Source organism: Nyctereutes procyonoides, unplaced genomic scaffold (assembly GCF_905146905.1).
Source record: "Nyctereutes procyonoides isolate TBG_1078 unplaced genomic scaffold, NYPRO_anot_genome, whole genome shotgun sequence".
NCBI classification, from domain to species: domain Eukaryota; kingdom Metazoa; phylum Chordata; class Mammalia; order Carnivora; family Canidae; genus Nyctereutes; species Nyctereutes procyonoides.
The window spans coordinates 15,838,540-15,862,349 of record NW_026575141.1 but is presented as its reverse complement, the minus strand read 5'-3'; the positions used below and the strand labels follow the sequence as shown (position 1 = coordinate 15,862,349).

General features: G+C 40.2%; 1 protein-coding gene and 1 long non-coding RNA gene across 5 annotated transcripts in view; one reads left to right on the top strand and one right to left on the bottom strand.

The window, feature by feature from the left end:
- The window catches only part of CDK6 (cyclin dependent kinase 6), a 247,730-nt gene that overhangs the window by 200,531 nt on the left and 23,389 nt on the right, over window positions 1-23,810 (top strand). The gene's annotated exons all lie outside the window — the stretch shown is intronic.
- LOC129498095 (uncharacterized) lies at window positions 1,722-22,061 on the bottom strand. Its single transcript, XR_008662079.1, has 6 exons — window positions 21,986-22,061; window positions 12,972-13,015; window positions 7,563-7,661; window positions 6,627-6,837; window positions 3,105-3,271; window positions 1,722-2,797 (listed from the first exon to the last, which is right to left on the bottom strand). It is a non-coding gene; the product is annotated as an uncharacterized LOC129498095 (long non-coding RNA).

Genomic DNA, 23,810 nt, shown 5'->3' with positions numbered 1-23,810 from the left:
TTTGAAATCTTACTAATATGTGGGCTCAGCAAGTTAGAAACTGGGTGTCAGGTGAGGCTTGGGTCAGGCCTTATTTTGCAAGCATTTACTTATCTTTCTTGTGCCATTGAAATGCTGGTAACACAATAGCTTAAAAACAAGATAAGCCTCATCTTTCTTCCTGTATGGGTATGTTAGGGAATGATCGTTTTGATGGCCTTTAAAAAGCAGGAAAGGGCAAAGCCCTGTGATGCCATTTCTTTGGCATTGCATTACTTCATTAAGAAAATTCTCTTAAAAGCCTGGGAAATACAGCTTCAGAGTGAAGAGAGCTAAGTTGAAAACACCCTGGAATCCAAACCAAATTAACCATAAGTTTCATCTCCACTTTGACATCCACACTTGGGGTCTGTGCTCTTCTCCTTTGCTCCTGCCACTCAAGTGGTTTTGGATATGGGGGCAGACAATATGCTTTCTCTGCCAAATCTCATAAAATAGGATTTGTCTTCCCTCGCAGACAGGTGGCCAAGCCGTGACAGAGAGGGCTCTGCCTGGCTGCTGGCCACTCTGGAGACGCAGCCTTGCACCGGCGCAGCACCAGGCCACGTATCTGACCCTGTGGCCTCACAATCTGGAGGCCCATGTTGGCAGCCCCGGGTGCTAACAGCTTTGGTCAGTTGGTGTGGAGTTCTACTGGCAGACAAAGAGAGCAGGACAGCATGCTGCTCCATGTCACTCTGTGTGACGGAAGAGACTTCTAAGGCCCTGGATGTGTGTGGAACCATAAAATGGCTGCTCCAATCAATCATTAAAATACAGGCTTTTCCTCCGTCTTTTTTTTGGGGGGTGGGGAGAAGGAGGAACCGAGACCTTGGGAAAGGAAATTTGGCCTTCCCAGATGGTACACATTACTTGATGGGTAATTCTGCACTTAATTCTATGCATCAGGAGTGGATTTCACAAGCCTTTTTCTTGTGAGACTAGATTAGTCCTTAGGGTTAATTTTTCGGTATAGAGCAAGTACTATAATGGAGGAAAAAAAAATAGACTTCTGGAAGCCAGGGAGTAGAAGGTCTCAAGATACCAGATTGCTCTGTGAAGGGAGCAAACGACCATTTTTATTACAGGCTTTGAATACAAGAAAATAATTGTGATTTGAGTTCTCTAAACATCAGAAATATTGCCCTAGCCATATATGGCCACGGTCCTAGTCCTCCATATCCTCAGGGAGCTTCCCTTCTAGAGAAAATGCAGTCAGATTCTAGTAAAGAAGGACCTAGGTCCTTCTGTTGCCTTCAGGCTGTTGCCTTCATCAGACTCTCCAGAATCTCTACTTAAGAGATAATAAGACGACTGCTTTCAGAAATACAGAGAAGCTGGGTCAGCCCTCACCAGTCCTGACTGAGAAAGCCTCTTGATCCCGAGTGCCACATCTGACCACTGCATAGCATTGATGGGGGAAAAAAACTGGACTCCATTCACTGCCTTTTTCTTCTCCTGTCCCCCTCAGGGCCCACGTGAATAGCACTTTTGGCCTTGTTTTCTTAGGACCCTCTGGGCCCATTTCTTTTCTTTCATCATCTTTCCTAGAACTGATATGACTGTTCCGCAGGGAAGAAACAAGTGGTACACTTGGATGAACTCTGCAAAACACAAAGAGCTTCTCTCTTATCCCTGCTCCTGAAGTGATTTTCTATATTAAAAAAAAAAAAAAAAAAAAAAGGACAGTCCTAGACTGAACAGTAAAAAAAAAGGGAGTCCTCTACTGAATAGTAAAACCTCATTTATATCTTGTCTGGGATGTCTTGAACTGTCTGGAGAAAGCACCAGTGATAAAGCATATGGATTGTAAAGTGGTGGTTGACCTGCTTAACAGAACCCAAGGAAAGCATTCTTGAAAAGTACTTGAGGATTCCAGCTACCACCAAAGATGAAAGGGACGTGAATAGACCTCAGCAGCCCTGCTTCTTCTGTGTCATCCTCGAATTTAATGGCACCTCCCTATGTGGCTATTCCTCACTGCTCTGTTGTTGGTCACCAGAGCATCTTGTTTTCTTCACAGCACTCACTGCTTGTATAATGATTATTTTTCCTTTCTCCCTTCCTAAACTGCAAGCCCCACAAGGTCAGGGACCACGTAGTCCCTGCGCTCTGCAGATGGAGGAGTACGTCACAGATCCACAAATGTGCAGAAGGAACCTACTGAAGTGCTAGGTGGCAGGTTTGCCCCCAGATTCACAGGTCCTCAGGATCCCCCTCTCTTCTCAACTGAAGACAATTACTTCATTTCAACATCAAGCTCACCAGAGTGGTTTTCAATCATTCATTTTTCTTTTAGGGGAAAAAAAAAAAAACATGGAACTTTTGTTCAGGCAGAGACTCCAGTCCATTAACAGTTCCATGGTCCTCTGTGACGGGCATGACACGGAGAAACCGTCACAAGGACCGGCTTTGGAGCATCCGGGTTCTGCGTCCACCACTTCTTAGCTGGGTGATGGTGACTCACTAGTAACCATCATCTCTCAACCTTCATTTCCTCAGCTGTAAAATGAGCATATTAACATCAACTTCCCACCTAGGGTTGATCTGAGTTAAATGAAAGCGTGCCTGTCAAGCACTGAGCTTTGGGCTCTGCCTTGCATGTGCGGAGTAAAACTTAGTCACTGTTCTTAGTGTTCGTGGTTCAGGTACCTGGGTGTATCATTTTTCTGGAGCAGGATGAGGGGGGCTTCTTGTCAGAAGTAACATCGAACGTTGGAAGAACTCAGTCAGAAAGCCTCGGACTTGGTGCCCCGGGATTCTAGGCAGAACCTCACGCCTAGGGCACAAAGCATGAACTTAGGTCACAGCTGACTGGGCCATGTGGCCAAATGACTCAATCCTGAAATAATGACTAATCATTACAGGGCTCCCAGTGTCCCCTCCACCCCACCACAGTCACCACAAAGGCTAAAACTGATCGTGGCGTCTGGCAAGAGGCTGAGCATGCATACCATACAATGAGTTTCAGTAAACCCATCTCATAGGAGGAGAGAGCCCAGGCAGGGCGCTCTTCAGGGAAGGGGCTGCTCGCTCCTTGAAGGGGAGGAATAGGGGCTCCAGGTTTAGTTTCCTTGATGCCTTACAGAATCCAGAGTGCGGTCCCCCGGTATATATCGGCCCTCAGGGAGTCTTGTTCTGAGCCACAGGAAGCAGTGCCTCGCACCAGCTCGTAGGGAAACTCCAAACAGTCACCAGGAAGAAAGTCACAGATGAAAATGATTTTGTCTCACTGTTTCTTCTCTGCAGTCTTCTGAGGGGGGAGGGGGAGGACAAGGAGACATTTGGCTATGAGAAATTCATTGAACAGAATGTGCTTTTTTAACTGTCTCCTTTCATATCTGGGGTTGTGTGGCCGCCTCACTGTTTTCAATCAAGAAGAGAACCATAACTTCTGCATTTAATGACCTTACTGGATATGACTGCCTTTCTTACTGATTTGTAAGGCAGATGCTCCCCTCTCCCACCTCAACTGGAACTCAGGAGCCCCATTTGTTTTTGTTTTGTTTTAAGGTTTATTTTATTTATTAGAGAGAGGCACAAGCGGGGGTAGGGGCAGAGGGAAAAGGGAGAGAATCCTCAAGCAGACTCCCTGCTGAGCGTGGAGCCCGACTCAAGGCTGGGTCCTAGGATTTGAAATCATGACCTAAGCCAAAAATCAAGAGTGGGTCACTCAACCAACTGAGCCATCCAGGAGCCCCAAGAGGAGCCCCATTTGTTTAATATTTCTGACCCATGCGGGATGAACAATCTGGGCTTTTTAAATAATCTTATATTATATGTAAGTTTTATTCTTTAAATAGTGCATAGTCTTTCATTTAACAAAAAAAAATAGTTATTGTAAAACAGTTTTTAAAATATACGTAAAGAATGTAAGATAAGCCTAGAGCATCTTGTTGTACTAGAAAGAAAGAAAATGTTTTAAATAATAATAAAAATGGAGGGTGCCTGGGTGGCTCAGTTGGTTGAGTGTCTGACTCTTGCTTTCAGCTCAGGTCATAGTCTCAGGGTCATGAAATTGAGCCCCACATTGGTCTTCATGCTGAGCGTGGAGTCTGCTTGTCCCTCTCCTGCCTCCTTTGCCCCTCCCTCTGCTCTCTTGCTCACTCTGAAAAAAATAAATATAATAATAATGGAAACATACCAAAGAAGACAGAATTTGGCTTGAAGAGACCCCTGGACAAATCTGAGCCCATTTGAGCATGAAAATATGTAATTATAGTAATGGATTATAACCCATTAAAATAATGAATTCTTCTGAATGAAACAAAATTTGTGAGTCCATACTAATAAAAATAGATAAAGCTCCTTCTTAATAGTAGAGCGCTAACTAATAAATAGAAGGCATGTTAGAGTTGGAAAGTCAAAATTGCTCTCCACAAAATATTTTCTTTTTTAGAAAGGTAAGGAGAAAGAAAAAGAAAAAGAAACGCAGTAAGTGACTCAAAGATTACCATTAATGGTTTACCAAGTATCTTCTGTTTTCCTATGCATTATAACATTTCAATTTTCATATAAAAGTGAGCTCATGCTTCTTTATGACCTGTTTTTTTCTTACATGTAAAAATATATCCTGGTCTTATTTATGTGTATTTAAATATTCCCCAAATAAATAAATAAATATTCCCCAGCACATAGTAAGCATGTATTTATTGAATGAATGAAATTTGCAGGGATTTTTAGAGCAAGACTGTGGTATCTGTTCTGGCAGCTCATGTTTTGCATGTTCCCATGACTTTCTTCAGGACTAATTCCTGGAATTGGAATAGTGAGGTAAAGAATATTCAAAAACCTAATTGATGGGGCGCCTGGGTGGCTCAGTTGTTTCAGCATCTGCATTTGGCTCAGGTCATGATCTCAGGGTCCTGGAACTGAGCCCTGTGTTGAGCACCCTGCTCAGTGAGGAGTCTTCTTCACCCTCTGCCTCTCCCCACCATTCATGCTTGTGCTGTCTCTCACTTTCTCTCAAATGAAAAATCTTAAAAAAAAAAAAAAAAACAACCTACTTGATGCAGGAACCAGTCTGCCCTCCAGAAAGATTTTTCTATTTTATTCCCCCCCCCCCTGGGGCTGTATTAAGACATGCCTTTCACTACATTTTTTTTGATTTTTATTTATTTATGATAGTCACACAGAGAGAGAGAGAGAAGCAGAGACACAGGCAGAGGGAGAAGCAGGCTCCATGCACCGGGAGCCCGATGTGGGATTCGATCCTGGGTCTCCAGGATCGCGCCGTGGGCCAAAGGCAGGCGCCAAACCGCTGCGCCACCCAGGGATCCCACTACATTTTTTTTTTAAGATTTTATTTATTTGTGAGAGACAGAGAGGCACAGACACAGGCAGAGGGACAAGCAGGCTCCATGCTGGGAGCCTAACGTGGGACTTGATCCCTGGTCTCCAAGATCACACCCTGGGCTGAAGGCGGCGCTAAACCGCTGAGCCACCGGGGCTGCCCTTTTCACTACATTTTAAAGGAAGAAGATTGGGATTAATGTGTGCAAAACACCATCCAGAGTAGGACCTAACGGTTGTCGGTTACAAAATGATAATAATCAAGTCCTCTTCTCCCTGCATGCAGATAGACTCTATCAGGGCCAAAAGCTGGGGACCATTTCCCAAAGCCTTTGCTCAAACGATGGAATTTCTGTGCATGCAGAAAGCTCCAGGGTAGGACAGAATCTGACTGTAGTGGAGCCTGTCATATACCCTGCAATATACCATACCATCCTCTCTCGGTATCTGTTGGAAAGCCCAGTTACCTGCACTAGGCCTGGAGGCTGCCACGTCAAGGTGAACAATGAAGAGAAAAACGAGGTTCCTGATTGTGATAGCTATCCTATCACAGCTCCACCATCATCAACACAGATCCTCCAGGAGGGGCTCCTTCATTTGGACTTTGATACTGGCCACATAACTTACTTGAACACCAGCATCCCTTGCAGTCTCTGGGGTGGGGGGAGGGACAGTGCAAGGAGTGAGATACACAGGTACTCTGTTGGCAGCTGAGCAGTGTGCCCTGTTATGCAGGCTGGAGCCCATGGCACCAGCCGACTTCAGCCTCCAGCTGGTTGGAGCAGGAGGGAGTTATGTCCTCATACAGATCATTAAGGAGAACCAAGAAGAGGATATTCAAAGGGGTACTTTTGGATTCAAAAGAGAAATCCGGGGCACCTGGATGGCTCAGCGGTTGAGCATCTGCCTTTGGCTCAAGTCGTGATCCTGGGGTCCTGGGATCCAGTTCTGCATCGGGCTCCTCACAGGGAGCCTGCTTCTCCCTCTGCATATGTCTCTGCCTCTCTCTGTGTGTCTCTCATGAATTAATAAATAAAATCTTTAAAAAGGGGGGGGGCAGCCTCGGTAGCTCAGCAGTTTAGCACCACCTTCAGCTTGGGGTGTGATCCTGGAGACCCAGAATCAGGTCCCACGTCGAGCTCCCTGCATGGAGCCTGCTTCTCCCTCTGCCTGTGTCTCTGCCTCTCTCTCTCTCTCTCTCTCTCTCTCTCTCTCTCTCTCTCCCCTTCTCTCTTTCATGAATAAATAAAATCTTTTAAAAAAGAAATGTTGAAGAAAAAGAAAGAAAGAAAGATGAGAAATCAGTAGAACTATACCATGCTTTGGATTTGCCTGTATTTTCTCTTTGGGCTTCACTGGCTATCAGGCTCTCCAGTGATGACAGTTGAGCTGATTGAGAGCCGTTAGTCAAATCCAGTAATAGTATTAATCTGTGGTTGGAAATGACTGTTAAAGTGCCAGCCTATTCGGTTGCGGTTTTTCTTCCAGCTTCCAGTTGTGCCAGGCTTCCAGCAGGAGGAATAGAGGCTGTGGTAGAGGAAACCGTTGATAAATGAAAGAAACCAGAAACTGTCACTACCCATAACAACGAAACAACAACAACAAAAAAAAAAAATTAGAGAAAAGGTGGGGGAGACAAAGGAAATTGTATAAAGCAGCATAAGCCTGCACAGTGTGATGTGATCTCTAGGCGTGAGGCTCAAAAGCTGTGCTTGGGCACTGACTCCTAGTTTTCCAGCAAGAGCAGGAAGGCTTTTTTACCAGACTCCAGGTCTCTCTGGTGATACTGCTGAGCAAGAAAGCTTCTCTTAAGGGAAGAACATGACTGGAGCTTACTTAAATGAAGCTATTTTTATCAGCTTCCTGACATGCTCCTCAGACCATTAATACACAAAGGAAGCCAGAGGTCTGGTCACCAAATTGTGTCAAAAAAGTTTACCCTAGAATCCTCTTTACTAAATTTTCCCTGACAAACATTCAGTAAAGTTGCTACCATTGATCAGTGATCAAGAAATGCACGTTGTGAGGCACCTGGGTGGCTCAGTCAGCTAAGCATCAGCTCTTGGTTTTGGCTCTAGTCATCTCAGGGACCTGAGATCGAGCCTTGTATCATGCTCAGAGCTCAGTGAGGAGTCTGCTTGGGATTCTCTCTCTTCTCTCCCTCCACCCCTCCCCCCACACTCTTTTTCTCTCTAAAACAGATGAATCTTTAACAAAAAAAGAAATGCATGCTGTAACTGAGAAGTGCTTACCCAATCAAGGCCTCCATTTGCTGTTTTTATTTTATTTTAAGAACTTTAGCCTGGCAGCTCTCCTTGTTTTTTCACCAAAGCTCCAAAGTTTTGTTAATACTTCAAAAAGGAAAAAAAAAAAAAAAACTAAGTAAAATCTGTATTCAGTGAACCAGAAAATTAAATGGATCTATAAAGAAATCAAAGCCGTAAGTTCCGGAGTTACATTGAGGAGAGTCAGAACACAGTACACCTGGCACATTTCACTACCTCCTAATGAGCAAATAAGTATTTTATCAGCCCTTCTACTGTATTTCAGTGTTTCTGAGATGTTCATTTTTTTTCACATTTGATTGTTTCTAGAATCAGGATGTAACTTGCGATCGATTGGTAGCATCTTACATTAGAAGAGATATGGTAGTTCTGCTTAAAAAGCAGACGTTAGTAATTTTCTTCATATCAGTATTCAAGAGCTGGTTAACTTTGGTGGTCAAAAGATGTTTTGAAGCATTAGTGGGGAAATTTAATTTGTGGACATTTTTATTATAATTTAGTATGTAAATGATGTTCCCTGGGATATTCAAGGAGTAGGAAACTAAGGAAACTAAGGCTGAGTTCACGTTACCCTCTCAGGTCACAGCTAGCTGATGGCAGAGCAGCATTAGAATGTATCCCTGGCCTGGAGGGTCCACACAACGTGTGTTGTCCTGCTGCCTGTCAGAGCCCATGCCTTGCAAAAGCAAAGCAAGACCCTGCAGGCTAAATGCCACATTTGCTCTGAAGTGTCTTTCTATCGAGGCATTGGCAGAACTCCTAAACAAGTGGGGAGAGGTACCAGGAAAGTTCAGCCTGAATGAGTGGCTTGGTGAAACCTGACACAGTAGAACACTATGACGGGCTGTGGGATCAGCAGGCTGTGTTACTCAGCTGCTCCAAGCTCGGCCTAAAGACTCTTCCCTGGTATCGGGGACTTCCTTCTCTCAGGTGGCAGGTTTATCTTTTGAAATTGATCATGAGTAAAAAAGTAGTACTCATGCTAATAAAATAAGAACATCAAAGGCATACTAAAGATATATTTAGGTAAATTAACAGAGAAGTTTGGTTACCACATAAAGAAAAATGTTAATACCCTTTAGACTTCTTAGCATGCAAAATCAAAGTAATCAAAGGTGTGTATTAGTTACGTGCTAAAGCAACACAACCTGAAAGTGCCTTTTTTAACCAAATGTTTTCATTTATGTGGGTAACATAAAACCTTTCCATAATACCCTTCTCTTATAAAGTCAAATACGTGGCAGATATATGCAGTAAGCAGGTCATTGGTAGTCATGTGCCCACAACCTCCTCATTCTTATAAATTCACTTGTTTTGTAAATAAAACGAAGATATCGTGCTGAGGCCAAAGATTGACTTTAATATTTGTTTGGGAACGTACATTCAAACATACATTTGTTTAATGTGCTATGGTAGATTGCATTTAACGTGTGATAAAATAGTATCAATAAGTAATCGTGATTAGCAATATTGATCCCAGCTCCTACACTTAATCACATACATACATGACTTGTCTGGTTAAGTTACAAAACTGTCCTGAGCCCCAGCTTCCTCATCTATAAAATTAGGCTAGTAATGACTGTGTTTCAGAGTTGCTTGTAGGGATTAGCAAAATATGTCTTACCTATAGTTCTTATTCCATTTCATTAAGCACAGAGTATATGGCTGTGTTAGAATTGTGAAGTAGAAATTCGCAGAAGTGTTACCCATGATAAAGAAACAGAAGGAAGGGCAGCCCAGGTGGCTCAGCGGTTTAGCGCTGCCTTGAGCCCAGGGCCTAATCTTGAAGACCTGGGATCGATTCCCATGTATGACTCCCTGCATAGAGCCTGTGTCTCTGCCTCTCTCTCTATCTCTCGTGCATAAATAAAATCTTTAAAAAAAGAAATAAAATGTTCAAACTCACTGCTAATTGGGGAAATACACATTCTAACTATCAATGCTTTCAGAAAGAGGGAGTGTATTTCATTTACTACTATATTGAATAGGAAGAGGAAATGGTCTAATTGGCTTTACTAACCATGGATACTGGATAAGAAAACATATTCCACCCCCCACCCCATATTTATCATTTTCCTGACTGCATCATCTTCAAATTTTCTGAGCCAGTGATCTTTGTGAATAGCCCTGCAGAATATCATGAGTAAATTAAATTCAGAGATTTCGTCCAGACATATGACCAAAACAACAGCAATGAATCTTCTTTGCACGTTTAGACACAGTGAGAAAAAGAGAAGAAATCATGGAGGGGTGCAGATGGGGGTAGGTAACACAGTATTACACAAAAACGAATAACTCTGGAATGAGAGTTCATTATATTTGCTACTTGATTGATGGCCGTACTTCTACTGAGAAACTGATTTTACTTCTCAGCTGTTCTAACTGCTTCATCCACATAGTTTATTATTTTTGTAGCATGTCTGCAGTATAGAGTGGGGCAGAAAAAGCCATGATACCTGTCCTTTAACAGATGAGCTGAGGTGAAGTGGCCTGCCTGCCTGCACTCAGCAATTAGTTAATCAGTTACAGAGCCAGCATTAAGAGATGGGGCTTCTGCCTCCTGGTTTATTCTCCTTTCCATTACATGTGGCTAAGTGCTTCTATCTTATTCTAAAGAAGTCTCTACAGGGAACACAACCCTACCCTGTTCTAGAAATAGCATTGTTACTGGACAGGCCAATCTGCCAGGATGACCATTTTCAAGTGTTCTAGGGAGCTAGTAAGTTGGGTTTTTTTTCCCCCCAAGAGGAAGTAGCAGTGAATCCTATACCAAAAATAACGCCTTCACTGCTAATTCTGCTTAGTAGGTGGTTTCCCAGGGATGATCCAATGCAGTGAGTCATCATTCTGATTGCTTATTAGCACATTATCTCTCTTTTCTACTAACCCCCCAGTGCTTTTGGTTACATGTTTTTTAACCTTTAAAGCCTTTCTGAGCAGTTTACAGTCTTCATACTAGGAATATAAACCACCCCCCCCAACATGTCCCTCTTTTCTTTCTTCTTTCACTCTTCAAATCTAAAATAATCCATGACTCAAGAGAACAGTCAGGATTATGACCTCAGACAACAGAGTGGCAGTTTCTCCAGAGTTGGCTTCTCTGGTTGGTAGCATTTCATTCCCAGTAAAAATAAAAAATGTAGACTAATGTAAACAAATGTGTGGGACTTATATCAAGAAAACTATAAATTCGATTGAGAGATATAAAATACCTGCATAGATGTGGAGAATAGTTAAATGTTAGAAAGAGAATATATTTTCCTGAATGAGAAGATTCCTGAATGAGAGATTGAATATTGAGAAGATACAAGATCTCACCAAATTAACTCATGGGTTTATGCAACTCCAATCAGAAATCCCACTGGGATTTTCTAAAATGCATTTGAAGAGTTACATTGGTTAAAATAGCAAAGAATTTTTTTTTAGTTATGAAGGAAAGCTTTCCACCCCAAAACACTAAAATGCATTCTGCAGCTAAATAACAAAAACAATCTAGGGGTGCCTAGGTGGCTCAGTCGGTTAAGAGTCTGCCTTCAGCTCAGGTCCTGATGCCAGGATCCTGGGATTGAGTCCCACATCAGGCTCCCTGCTCAGGGAGCCCTCTGCCCTCCCCCCCTACTCATTCTCTCATTCTCTCTCTCTCTCTCTCTCTCTCTCTCTCTCACTCTCAAATAAATAAAATCTAAAAAAATAAAATAAAATCTAGTACCAGCAGAAGTGATAGACATTTATGGAACAGAATACAGAATCTGGAAAAAGACCCCAATTTACATGATTTGTAGGACGGAATGATTTATTAACAAATAAGTTAGGGTAACTGGTCAACTTGTTAAAGGTGGGGAAGAATGGTAATCTGATTAGTGTCTGTCTGTTCCTTATCAAGGAACAAATTAACAAGTAGTTTAAAGAGTTAAGTATTAAAAATGAAACCATAAAAGGATGAAGAAACTATAGGAAATATTTCTGACCCTAGAATGGAATAGACTTTCAAAGCATTAAAAAGTCACAAGGAGCACATGGGTGGCACAGTCAAGCGCCCTACTCTTGGTTTTGGCTCAGGTCATGATCTCAGGGTCCTGAGCACGGAGCCTGCCTAAGGCTTTTTCTCCCTCTCCCTGAGCCCCTCTCCCACCTCAAATAAATAAAATAAATCTTTCTTTTTAAGTCACAAAGAAAAAATACTGATATACTTTACTGTATAAAAATTGAAAACTTCATCAAAAAATTTAAATACTTCAAAGTTAAAAAGGATATGGTAATCTTGGAGAAAATGTTAGCAATGAATATAACAAAGGCATAATTTCCTTAATGAATAAAGAGCTCTTAAAATTTGTTGGGAAACCAGTAGCATACCTCAGGGTAGCTATACCACTTTCCTATCACATTATGCCCAGGTCACAGTGCTAAATAGGTTTTATAAACAGAATACAGTTCCAATAACCCAAGAGAAATGTAGATCTTACTTTTCATTCACATATTCTTTGTTCAAAGACAGTTTAAGGAAACTACACATTATGCTATAAATACTTGAGGACAGTTTGTCCACACTGACACTTCCATTTCCTAAAATGAAACCCTCACTGGCCCACAGGGAGAAAACAGGCTGGCTTTGTTAACCAGCTTTATTTCAACAAGCACATCCATATGGTAAGAACTTCCTCTGATGAGTCACCCACAGTTGTCAAACACCAACTTTCCTTTGTTTGACCTGTGCAGAAATAAGGTCTGTGGAAGCACAACGCAGGAGTCTGAATCATTTAATTGTGTTTTTTTTTCATATCTGAGTTTGCATCCGTCACAAACCCAGTATGTCCACCCTAAAAAATTGCATTCTTCAAATATCACTGAAAAAATCCCATTCAAATGGGTCTGTTCTGTCTAGATAGTCTGTGAAATTTCTAAGGAATGTTGTGGGCTTTGCTTCCTGTGCTAAATTGTTGAGTTATCACACATTATTGGATTCTACCCAAAATGTGCTGGATAGGAATATTATATTCATACAGGATACCAGTTGTCTGTACCATTCAGAAAGGAAAAAAAAATTACCACTCCTTGTCATAAAATAAAACTCCGTCTAAAAGGGTAGATAGAAATGTGTGTGCAAATAATTTTTTTTAAATATGTCCTTGATTCTTGTCATCATAGAGGCTTGACTGGTATTTATTCACAGCTTTGTTATGACTGCTAGGTACTTTCTTGTCTCTTCAAGTTCAAAACAAGGACTATAGAGCCCAAATTCAGATCCTGCTCTAGGGTATGGTGCCATCTTAGTTTGGTTGAAAAGGAGGAGATCTTTAGAGATGCTATCTTACCCGTTTGTATATAAAAAGAGAAAAGAATTGAGGTGATGCTTTGTGATTTTTTTTAAGTACTCACCCATCATTAAAAATATGTGATCTCAGGGTCCTGGGATCCAGCTTCTAGTGGGGAAAAAAAAATCTCTGCTCAGCAGGGAGTCTGCTCAAGGATTCTCCCTCTCCCTCTTCTCCTCCACACCTGCTCATACACTCTCTCTAAAATGAATAAATAAATCTTAAAAAAGAAAAAAGCCAATCTCAAAAGGTTACATTCTGCAGGATTCCATTTATATAACATTCTTGAAAATGACAAAATTATAGATACAGAACAGATTAGTGGTTGCCAGAGGTTAAGGAGAGGTGGGGGCAGGAGGGAAGTGAATGTGGCTCTAAAAGAACAACATGAAAGATCCTTGCCATGGCAATGCTCTGTGTCTTGACTCTTTCAAAGTTAATATCTATATCTCATGTGTGTTACTGTATTAAAATTCTCACAAGATGTTTTCCTCGGAGAAACTGGGTAAATTTTTTTTAAATCCTGTATATATATATATATATATATATATATATATATATATATATATATATATAAATGCAATAAATAAGCCTCTAAAAAATTAAGATGGCTCTTGGGTCAATAAAATTCTATCCTGAGAAAACAAGTGCTTACTTCTGCTGATTGATCACTGCACTGATATTTCAATATTAGTGTCACGTGTAGACAGCATCACTAACATTCCAGAGCTAATACCCATATTTGTATGCTAAGCAGCCTTCTTTTTTTTAAAGGAAAAAATGAGAAAATCAGTCTTCTGCTATTTGGAGTATTTGTAATCAAAGATTGAATCTAATTTGAGGATATTTTTGGATAATTTGTAATATTCTTGAGTGATACTTTTGGTTCTTTTTTGAGTAAAACTACTTAAAAAAAAAAGCCACTTCAACCAATAGACACTTCTATTTGAGAAAATTTCTAGTGATTATTTAACCCCCAAATCAACATTAAGACCTTCAGCCCTGGATTATGTCATTTTGATGACAGATGGTTGATGTCAGTATTAGAGTGTTTGCAGGAGAAAGCATGTGTACATGAGCATAGAGGTGCTCAGAATTAATATACTAAAAGACATATCCACATTAGAGCTTGTAAGACTCTCTTTGGTGAAAATGTTGTATCAAAGACAACATTCCTGGTAAATTCCTAGAATAAATGAAGAAGTGGCTTTGAAAGCCACAATTCTGTTACCATGACATATGTAATACTTGGTCTTGGAATGTGTCATTATTAGATGGGCTAACTTTTACATTTGCTAACTTTTATTCCTTGTATATATATTGCTTTGATGTCAGTTTATCAGAGAGAGAAAACTTGATTGACTTGGGTTACTTTCAGTCCATTTGGCTAGTTTGTTTTCTATATGTTTTGCTGATAATCTCCATACTCTCCTGCATACACCAGGCAGCACTTTAGAATTGTTTCTCGGCCCAGCTCGAAGCCAGTTGCTACCAATCAATTAGATTGGACAAGATGAAAATACTTCTTGTCATCTTAGACAAGTAGCTCCACCTCCATTTCTTGGTGGCTGCCTTTTTAGACCATGCATTTCCCTCCGACCGTTTGACCTACAGACTGGCAATCCTCTTGCCTTAGGCAAAGCGTACAGTTGACCCTGGAATGACACAAGGGTTAAGGGTGCCAAACCCTTCCCCAGCTCGGTGGAAAATGGATGTATAACTTTTGGCTCCCCTCAAACTTAACTACTAATAGCCTACCATTGACTGAAAACCTTATGAACATTAACACATATTTTAGATGTATTATATACTGTATCCTTCCAATAAAGGTAGAAAATATGTTTACCATACTGTAAAAAAGAAAATCCGTGCATAAGTGAGCCCAACCTGTGTTGCTCAAGGATCAAATGTATATACCAGGTCATTTGCTGAGAGTAATAACATCTTAAATTATGGTATGGGGAGAGAGCTTACCAATAATCTAGTCCCTTATCACATAGTAGCAGTGAGTTGTTAAGAAAAAAGAATGAAACCTGTCTGGACCACCTTCATTCTTACTATTTTGAAAGATGCTCATCTGATTTTTCAAAACAGCCCTCAGAAATAACAATGATGATATTTTTAAAAAGATCTCTCTCTCTCTCTCTCTCTCTCTCTCTCTCTCTCTCTCTCTCTCTCTCAATTCCTTTTCCTACAGCCTCTTGTTCTGGGTCTCCTGTATAGGGTGGCCAACCATCCATTTTGCCTGGGACAGAGAGGCTTCCTGGGATACAGGATTTTCAGTGCTAACCTAAAGCCATCGTGGGCAAACTGAGCTGCTTGATCACCGTATTCCTGGGTGCTCTACCCAAATGGCCACGTATTGAGGAGCCTGGGTACCAAGGTTCTCTCACTCATGGACCAACTAACTCCCTGCTACAGTTTTTCTCTCTCTCCTAGGAAGGCATACTATCAAAAAGAGCTAGGAATTGTAGACAAATGATTTTATGATGGGGCCTAATGAGCTTCCAGTTTGGTTGCGGGATATCTCTAGTTCACAGTTCTTCAGAGTAAAGGTAGCTGATAAACTCTGAGCCCAGTTAATAATCAAAGCCTGACTAATTAATCTATGGCACTGATTCAGTCAGGTAACCTAGTAATCTCTGATCATTTCTCTGTATTCCACACACCACCATCACTCTTGCCCCAAATGATTTTCCAGCATGTTATAATTAAAGTTTCTCATGCCCAACATAAAATACAGTGAGTATTATAGCTAGAATTTTCATACAGGAGAAAGATTCCTGCTATGGGTTTATATGACAAACAGAAGACAGCTTTCCCCAGAGTGCTGAGCCTGAGATGTCTGACTTAATGAAGCTGCTTGCCCATGAGAAGTGAGGTGATTCCAGTGAGGGTCACAGATTCTGGTCTTGCTTCCAATTACCTAGTAATGAGTAATTCTAATATAAATGCTTCACCCTTGCGAGTTACTGCTTCTTAGGTTTGACTCAGATTTCTTTTCCCTCTGCTAAAACTTTCTTTCAGATGCAGTTATGTAGTATTTGGTCTGACATTAGGGTGACAGTAAGGATGAAAATGTAATAATAAAACAAGGAACTCAGCCTTGTAGAAAGTACTTGATGCATGACCATGTCTTTCCTGCCTTAGGAACTTCTCTGAGCAGTGTGACTGGAGAGCAAGAGATAAGGAAGGCACTGTGAGAGTCATGAACATGTACTTTGGCAAGAAAACTTACCAAAAAGTATATAAAATGAGTACTTGCACCCCAAACACAGAATGAGACAAATCATGTTTGTTGCTCCTATTGGACAAGAACCTGCCCAGCTTTCTGATTTTAAAGGTCAGAAAGATACTATATTTAGTAATGCGAGGAAGGAAGTGTTACAGACTGAACGTTTGTGTCTTACCACCACCACCACCAAATTCAGATATGGAAGCCCCTTCCCCTGGTTTTGATGTTATTTGGACATCTGACCTTTGGGATTATTTAGAGATTAGATTTGGGATTACTTAGGGTTATTTAGGTCAGGAGGGTGAAGCCCCCATGGTGACATTAGTGCCCTTAGAAGAGAGACCCAAGGGAACTTGTTCTCTCTCCACCACGTGAATATGCAGCAAACAAGTGGCCATCTGCAAACCAGGGAGAGAGTCCTCACCAAACACTAACCCTGTCAGCACCTTCATCCAGGACATCCAGCCTGCTGAACTATGGGAAATAAATTTCCATTGTGTAAGCCACCCAACCCATGGTATTTTGTTATGGCAGCCCGAGCCATAACTGAGACAAGAAAAGATAGCTCTGCAACAACAGAAAGGCGACTCTTTAATTGAATAAGTATTTAAGAGCAATAATTATTTCTGGCAAATGGTAGATAATACTTGTTGAAGTGGTTAGAAATATTTTTTTTTATCTGACTGACCACTTAGGCTTCTTGAGTCATCTGTAAAATTGACTAAATCAGTAAGTATATTAATTTGTAAGTTTTGTAATGTTTCAGAAGTCTCAAGTGATTTGGTGAGGTCCCATTTAATTTTAATTCTCAATTTTGAATTGAAAACTGGTGGGGTTTTCCTCTGCCTCTCTCGTGCTTGCTTGCTCTCTCTCTCAAGGAAGTTACTCATACTTAGTCCAGTAAAATATGAGCCCTCTGTGGAGAAATAAATTATTCACATCTGGTAACAAGGAAAAATTAATTCAGCTATTTATTTGTAAGGAAATGACCAGACTCAGAGTCCCCTGGTGTGGACAGAGGGCAGCACGCTCTCTAAGCTGTATTCATCTGCTCTATCCTGTCAGCGGCACCTCCCTTCCCTGGTAGGAGATGCTTTTTCCTCTGGGTCTCTGGCTCATTCAACAGAACTACATCTCAGATTCTTCTTTTTACCTGGGTCCTTGTATTGTATTCCTTGGGCTTTAATTTTATTTTTCTCCCATGCTCTTTCCCACCAGCGCCCCTTCCTTTCTGGGCTGGTTTCCTACAAGAGCCTCTTTCACACCCACACCCCCTCTAATCCCTCACTCTCAGTTGTATTTTGCTGCACTTCTTCTCAACCTTTCTCTTTCTTTGTCTTCCAAGAAGCCCATCCATGACCTGCATACCTGGGTAAAGTAAAGCACGTCAGGGCAAAGTTCCTATTATCCTGCATGCCTCTTGCTGCTTCTCTGATGGTTTGGGTGAGATTTTATATGTAGGAGACTTCATTGTCAACCAGCCCCTGTTTTTAAAGACCCACTATTTGCAGGATGATGTCTTCTAGTGCCACAGATTCATTAAAGCATAAACAGATACAATAATAGAAACCAAATCGGTCTGGGCTCTAAATGGGCATACATCTGTTCACATATACATATCTGCACAAACACACATGCTGGTACTTGAATTATCCAGAGTGAAACCAAGGACACAAGTTTTGAGGTGGGAGGGACCGAGGTTGATGGGAAGAAGGGAGAGAAAGCCTTCTCAGTGGGAGGAACAGTAACCATTCCTGTTTATTAAATGAGTGCCAGTCATGAACAAAGCGGGGGTAAATTATGTGCCCTGGATACTAAAGCAAGTAAGGTTTGGCCCTGGCTTCAGAGAGTTTTCAGTTGGTTGGGCAGACCAACAAGTAACTGAGTAATAGAAGTAGGTTAGCATAAGATGGGGGAATGCAGAGATGAGGTAAACAGATTCCATATATGCGGCACTATATAGCAAGTAACAGCGTTGGGGTTTTTTCCTTCTGAATGACACTCCATTGTATGGCTATATGACATTCTGTTATCCCACTGTCAGTTCATGGACATTTGGGATGTTTCCACTTCTTGGCTATTATGAATAATACTGCTATGTGCATTCATGTACAAGTGTTTGTGTGCACATACATTGCAGGTATTGTTGGGTATATACCTAGGCAGGCCTAACTATCTTTTGCATGTTTTTCATTTTTAGATTTCAGAGTGTTGTTTTATACATTATTTTTTGTTATAAAGGAATATGTTTAAAATTAAGTCAGTTATCTTCCAGTTTTCTCCCCACACTACCATCTCCATACCTTTCTCATTCAGCCTGGCTTTACCAATAATGCAAACTTAAAACCATGCTGTTTCTCCCAAGTTGTGTTCAGTCTTTTACCAAATTCAGATCACCTTCCCTTTTATGTCTTTATGCCCTTTCCCATTTGCTTGTCCCCCTGGTTTAGGTTCTTGTCATCTCATTCATGCACTGACCTCCCCGTTGGCCTCCCTAGCTGTCCCCATCCCCTCTGAATGACTCAGTAAACCTTTGCTATATTAATCTTTCTAAAACACTGCTTCTGTTTGCTCCTCATTAGGAGTCAGACCAGCTTAGCCACTTAGTGAGCAGTTTCCTTGGTTAAGTTTCTTTATTTCTCATCTATAAAATGCAGTTAATCAGACCCACCTCCCAACATTCAAGTGAAGATTAAATTATTATCTTGAGCTTTTATCTCCCACCAGTAAAATGAAATAAACTTCTTTATTTCAAGATCCTACATTTGTATCTCTTGTCTCCCACAGAGGCAAGGATCATTATGGTAGTATGTAATATGTATATTTACTTATAACTACTGTAAATTTACATTTTAATGTATTTTATATTTGTATTAAAATGTGTAATATAATTTAAATATATGTATATTATATGTTAAGACCATATATTACATAATATTTACATTTAATATATATTTGGGGAGAAGGCTTATCTCCCAGCACCTATGCAGCCATGTGTGCTTAGTGGATGATCACTCAGTGTTTACGAAGCAAATCACTTAATTGATTTTCTGCTTAATCTGGTTATTTGAATAGGTGGTAATTGTATAGTGATAAGGTAACATTTTTAACTTAACAGATAACAGCTCTCTCTAGAACTGAACATGGGAGCAAGCATAAAATAGTAAGCAATATTTTTCAAAAGGTCACGTTATGAACATGGACAATTCCTCTGTTCATCAAGAAAGATGGCAGTGAAAGTGTAACGGCAGGTCAAATGCAGGTTGCAGAGGTGTTCTATAGGGTGATCCATGACTTCCTCATCTTTTTAGTACAATGAAAGTATTGTAACTAAACAAAACCTTTCATCTTCCCTTATGCATGAATCATTTCCTTTCTATAACAGACATATCAGCATACACATCTCATCTGCTAGAAAACATACTCTACTTCTAAATGTTTTCCACTGTTTATTGAGGTTATGAATGATATTTATATATTCTTTTAGTGTGTTTAAAAAGGCATGTAATCTGAAACTTGGTAGCCTTTGTAATTTGACCCGAGAAAATTCACTTCATGCTTAAAAGACATGGTGAGTGTTGCTAAAACTATGTACAGCGGAAGAAATGATATTGCCAATCCAAAATTAATCAAAGCTTATTGGAAATGTTGACATTCATTCTTTTCCTGATGATAAATGTGTAAGAGTTCTAACAGGTGTAGGGAATAGTGACCCGAGAGGAAGAACTATTAGCCATTAATATGATTTGGGCATCTACCATGTGGTGACAAGTATCCCCTTCCTTTCTTGTCCACTGCATGAAATATTTTATCATTTGTGTACAATAATGACCACAAACAACAGAGGTATCTACCATGTATGAGTATGAGAAAGTATGTATGTGTTTAGTTGCCACTTATTGTAGCTCTACTATAAACTGGACGTTTTACAGATAAAGCAAATAAGATTTAGAGAGACTAAGTGACTTTCCTAAGGTCATTCAGAAAGAAATAAGCCAGGTAGGGTGTCACCCAGAACAGTTCATATGCCCCTTCCCCAGTCAAAAAATATCCAGAAAAAAATCAACATGTTGGACAGGGTTTGTGTGCATTAAGGCTGAAACTCCCACAAATTCAAAAAAGCTTTGGGAAAAATCCTTGCTAATGAAAACCCCAAGAACCATACTTAATTTGGCATGAGAGTGCCCACAGTCATTTTAGAAGAAAATTGACTTTGCTACAGTTTGAAATGAATGCAATTTGTTGTTTTATTTACAATAATCTCCTCTTAGTTAAAAAATGCTTATATGTATAAATTAAAATTTATTGTTTGCAGAAAGTTATCAGCATTAACTATTACCAAGTATAATAGTGAAGGAAGATATTTGAAGAGAATACTTGGAAATAACCTAAATTTCTCTTCCGTAAAAATATAGCAATGTTCAGTTTCAGATATTTTCCCCCTAGATATTATTTGTCAAATAAATTGGATTCAAAGGGTGGAATGGCATAGTCTTCCGGTAGGGTCCTCTGTAGTTAATGTGGTAATTTAAATAGAAAAGAGGTTGGGGCCATGAGAAACTGAGAGAGAGGTTAATGCAAATGGGTGTAATAGTCCCAAGAAGCAAGCATGGAGAAAATCTTCTGAGGAAGAAGGAAGGTCATAGGCTAGGTAAAGAGAAAAGAAATGTAGAAAATTAGGAATGGATCCATGAAATGTAGATTCAGCAAAGGCCTTTAGTAGATAATGTTTGTACACCATTTACCCAAACACTTGGTTTAAACTACTGAAAAGTCATCTGAAGTAATTAATTATAGTTTTTGATAGAGTAAACTGCATAAAAGTTACTCACCTTAAGTAATGACCCATATAATAAAGGAACTTTTTAGTATATCAATCCAGTAAAAACAATTGCAGTTTTTATGTGGGGATGTTCTTGCTGGTTAACCCCCAAAAAATGTGTATATAAAGAAGAAATGTTTTGAAAAATATAAAACTAGGCTTCAGATGTACTGCTTTCAGTAGAATATCTCTTTTGTTAATTTTACTTTTAAGTAATTAGTTTTAAAAAATTAGTAAGTATGCCACCTGGAAGGCTTTGAGGATAGCTTAGTGGATCCTCTCCCTGCAATAACTCAAAAAAATGCATGCCTTTTTAATTTTTATGAACCTCTAAAATATAAAAATATAAAACCTCTGTAATATATATTCCCTTTTCGTCTTCAGTCTTTACGACAGGCCCATATAAATACACCCTAGGATTTCCAGGAGAGGTAGATGTTTAGGTAATAGGAAGAAACAGAGTTTGGAGTTATTTTGGACTTCCTCACATTGTCACTGTCTGGCCATCTCTAGCCCAGTCTCAGTGTCTCAATCTTTCTGGGTCTTATTCTCCCCCATGTTGGTCCTTCCACCCTTTACTTCCTTCCAGCTCATTCTTGTGTCATGGTTATAAAGAAGCAGCCAAGTTTGACTCATGTATGTGTGTGTTTTAGCTGAATCATTGCTACAATTATAAAATTATTCAAGCCAGTAGAATTAAACTCTCCCTCACCACCAAACCAAAGAATGTAGCCAAAAATGTCCATAATTGTCTGCCTAAAATATGGCATAAATTATATGAATTAAAGGATATTTAACTCAGCTCATCTGAGGGAGGAAGAAATATTCAGAACAACCTCAGTGAAAATACAATCCTCAGTACATGATGCACACAGGTCAGAGACCTGACAGCCAAGACTTTTGACCATGGAGCCTTATTCATAGACAGATTGTATCATATAACTGAACAATCTTATTCTTACATTTCTGTATTATATCATAGCACCCCAAGAATTCATCATGATGAAAACTTTCATCTTACCTCTAAATCCACTGTAACTCTCCATGCTTCTAATGAACGTAGCATCTTCTATCACAAAACCAGCTCCTACAAACTTGAGAATTGTCAGCACAAAACTGAATGGTTGGTCCTAAGAATTTGGTCACATTTATGACCAGCCTTTTGGTCAACTAGGAGTATCATTTGCAATTAGGCCTGTTACCCCCTTTCATGTGATTCATTTCCATTATCTTGTAACTGATTATGTTTTTACATCACAGAGATCTATTTCATAGGAGTTCATTGCATGCAGTCAGGACTTAGTGGTTCTATATAATTTATGCCAATCCATATCTGTCATAAAGCCAAATTAATAGACCTCACATGCCAGGTCTTCTTATGGGCAAATGTCATTCTGACATTCTATACACTGAATTGTTGCTTCCAAGTTTCTAGGATTCCCCATAGCAGGTCACAGAGAAGTGGTTATGATTCAGACCTTTCTGCTTCTTAAACTCATTAAAGCAGGCCAATTTACTGGGCTAATTCTAAGTCAAGGATGTAAGGGTCATTTCATTCTGTGAGCCAAGTCCCGCCAATAGAGCTAAGACTAGGTTCTGGCAGTATGGTAGACTGCATGATTTAAAAGCCCTCTGCTACAACATGCAGCAAACATAAGATAAAATATCCAAGCCCTTGCTTAAACGCACTGTGGAGCTAGCAAAAAAAAAAAAAAAAAAAAAAAAGTTACAATATTGCCAAGGGAGAAAAACAAAAAGGTAGCTGAAAACCAAACCAGTGAGGGGTGTGAGCTGCTGCTGCAGCTGAGCCTCCTCAGGCCCTGGTCTCAGTGTCCACCTCAGGAGAGAGAGATGGTCTCCTGCTTCTGCCTGGGAACAACATCCACTCAAGTCAGTCCGCTTTATTTGTTTCCCATGGCCATGGCCAGTTGATTTTAAACTGCTCCATGATCCTCAGATAATTTCACTGTGGATACCAGTCTTCTTCATGAAGGGTGAGGGGCTTGGCATATTTACAAAGCTGCTTAACCAGCTCATCAGATTAAACATGATCCCTCTGTTCCCTCTGTGCTTGCTGACCTGACATGCCCATCACTCGAGCCATCTGAGATACCTGCTAAACAAAGATGGGTGATTTGCGTCTGTCCAAACCTCATAATGCTGGATATACTTCGTTATATAATTTCATGCTTTTAACATTAAGGAAAAATGAGTTCGAAAAGTGCTCTTTCTTTTCTGTGCAACCCAAGTTCTGTACTTTGGAAAGGAAAAAAAATGGTGTATCAATTAAGATGTGACCAAAACAGTTGTAAAAAAATTGCACTGGGGGAGGAATGTAAAAATCTAGAAGGGCCTAACACTGTATATCAACAATACTGGAATTAAAATTTAAAACTTCATGGGGGATCCCTGGGTGACTCAGTGGTTTGGTGCCTGCCTTCGGCCCAGGACGTGATCCTGGAGCCCCGGGATCGAGTCCCGCATCGGGCTCCCTGCATGGACCCACTTTTCCCTCTGCCTGTGTCTCTGCCTCTCTCTCTCTTTCTCTGTGTCTCACATGAATAAATAAAAAATCTTTAAAAAATAAAAATAAAATAAAATAAAAAATAATAAAACTTCATTAAGGGACACCTAGCTGGTTCAGTCAGTAGAGTGTACGACTCTTGATCTCAGGGTTGTAAGTTCAAGCCCCATGTTGGGTATAGAGATTCCTTAAAAATAAAATCTTTAAACAAAAACAATTAAAAAAAATTAGAAGAGCCATCAGACAATAAGTTTATGGAAAGAATAGAGAACTTCAGTCAGTCTGGTGAATTGCTTTGTTCTTTGTTAAAGCAGGGCAAGAA